Below are 2,665 nucleotides of genomic sequence, written 5' to 3'. Positions count from 1 at the left end.
GAGGCAGGAGGATCACTGTGACTTCAAGGCCAGCCTAGGTTACATAGAGTTCACAGCCAGCCTGAACTACATAGAGAGACCCTGTCTCAAAAGAGAGAGAGAGAGAGAGAGAGAGAGAGAGAGAGAGAGAGAGAGAGAGAGAAGAAAAGGTGGTGGGGAGGTGCCAGAGATGTAGCTCAGCTCTCTGTGGATTCAGAGAGTACTAAAGAACTGCAGAGAAGAAGGTGAACACGAACACAGAAACAATGCAGGGGTGTGGGAGGGAGCTGGCTTCTTGAAGGAAGTAAATCCTGGGTTTGCAGAGCATGAAGAGACCCACATTAATTAGGAAGAATAAAAGAGCATAAGGCCAACTTACCTGAGTGTGGCTCTCCCTGTTTTTTGTGCAATTTTCTCTCTCAGGCCAGTTCCAGCTTGCTACAAATCGTAACCGCATTGGATGGCATTTGGAGATGGGACTTTGGGAAGTGATGGATCCCTGAGGGCAGAGCCTTCTCCAGTGGAATCTGCCCTTATAAAAGGGAGCCCAAGGGCGTCCTAGCCCCTCCCACCGTGTGAGGCCTGCCATCCAGGAAGTAGAAAGTGGCCCCCCCCAAGACACAAAGTCAGCCTCTAGCTTACAGGCAGACTTCCCAGCCTCTGGAACAGGCAGAAATAAATTTCTTTGTTTATAGGCTACCTACTCTATGGTATTTTTGGGGGGTATTGGGAATCCAACTCAGGACCTTGCACTTGCCAAGCAGGTGCTGTGCCTCTGAGCTCTATTCCCAGCCCTACAGTATTTTTAAATAGTAGACAAAGTGGAAAAAAGACACAGCCACACTGATCCACTTTCAGGTTCCTGAACCCCAAGCTCTTCCAGCCTCATTACTCTGCATGCGCTGCTCCTTCCACCTGCTCCTCGTCCCACCTTCCTGACCCCTGCGCCTGGGTCTCCCGGTGCTTAGAGTTTTCTCTCGGACCTGCTTCTTGTCTTCATCACCGTGTATGGTGGTGTATTCGTGAGTTTATTTTTTGTTCAAGGTCTGTGTACCAAACTGACCATAATTCCAAGAGAGCAGTCCGTTTTGGTTTTCGGTAGACGTTTAGCACCCAGCCCAACGTCTGGCATATAGTAGATAACACATGTTTGTTGAATAAATGAAATCTCAGAAGGCATGGAAGGCCAGGTGTGGTGGCACATGCCTATAATCCCAGCGGAAGTTCACCAGCAAGACTCTGTCTCAAAAATAAATAAATAAACACATTTTAAAAAGACATGGGAAATCAGAGTGAAGGAGACAAAGGAAATGTGCTGGGCTGAGGATCCTGTTGAAGAGTTTTATTTGGGAAGCAAAAGGAAGCTGCTGGCAACATTTCCTTACTCACCCATGGAAATGTTTATATTGTTGGGCTTTTGTTTTGTTTTGCTTCGGGCTTTTGCAATGCTGGTTATCAAGCCCAGGTCCTGACACAAACTTAGCAAGTACCATACTACCAAGCTATTTCCCTCCAGCCCCATTATTGGCTTTCTAAAATCACAAAAGGAGTATCTATTAATTGCAAGAAGAGTGACAGTACTAAGCGCTGGTACTAACTACTGGTAAGCATGTAGAACAACTAGAACTCCTACGTTATCATAGTGACATGTTAGTTAGCAGTATCTGCAAACACTAAACACGTACCCAAACCCAAAAAAAATTCCATTCCTCAGTATTTGCCCAAGAAATAAGTGCGTATATTCACACAAAAAATTGCATGCATATATTAAAATGTCGCACTATCCCCAATGTATATGTATAATTACTATGTGTGAATTAAAAATAAAATGTTTTGGGAGCATGGGGGTGTAGGTGTAGTTCTTTTTTTGTCTTTGTCTTTTTGAGGCAAGGTCTGACTATGCAGTTCAGGCTGGCCTTAAGCTCACTTTGTAGCCCGGGCTGGTCTGGAACTCACATAGATCTTCCAGCCTCAGCCTCCCGAGTGCTGGGATTACAGGCATTCGCCGCCAAGCCTAAGATTTCCTTTTCCTAAAGACTGCAGTTCCCATGTTGCTTCATCCAATCCACTCACACCCTGTATCTTCCTCAGATGAACCTGGTGTCCGTGTCACCCGGAGCCTTTGCTCTACTTGCAGCACCAAACCAAGTCACAAAGCTCTTGTGACACAGTTCAATAGCAATACTACGCCCCTTCGCATAGACAGCAGTAGGACGCATGAAGTTGAGTAAGGCACAACCAATGCACTCACAGAATTTAGAGTCCAGGGGGAAAGACCAGACTGTAGACCAAACAGCAAGCCCACAGGCTGTATGCCAGGCGTGTTTTAGGGGGTCGTTACCATGGGTTCAAACTATTGCTTGGGTAACGATAACGTAGAACTGACTACAGGGTTTGCAGTTTTCCAAGATGTTTTTTTCTTCACAAGCTGGGCTTGGTGGCACCTGCCTGTAATTCCCTTACTGTGGGAGGCTAAGGCAGGAGGATCACAAGTTCAAGCCCAACCTGGGCAATTTATGGGGAGGTAGGCTCAAAAAAAGTGTGTGTGGGGAGCTGGCATGGTGGCGCACCCCTGCAATCCCAGCACTCCGGAGCCCTCACCGTCCTCTCGCAGCCTCCTGTGTGTGGCACTGTGCCTGCATCTTTGTTTTGTTTTTGTTTCCAGACAGGGTCTTGATAAGTTGCC

Source organism: Chinchilla lanigera, unplaced genomic scaffold, assembly GCF_000276665.1.
Source record: "Chinchilla lanigera isolate Chin_1 unplaced genomic scaffold, ChiLan1.0 scaffold00146, whole genome shotgun sequence".
NCBI classification, from domain to species: domain Eukaryota; kingdom Metazoa; phylum Chordata; class Mammalia; order Rodentia; family Chinchillidae; genus Chinchilla; species Chinchilla lanigera.
This window is presented reverse-complemented; position numbering follows the sequence as displayed.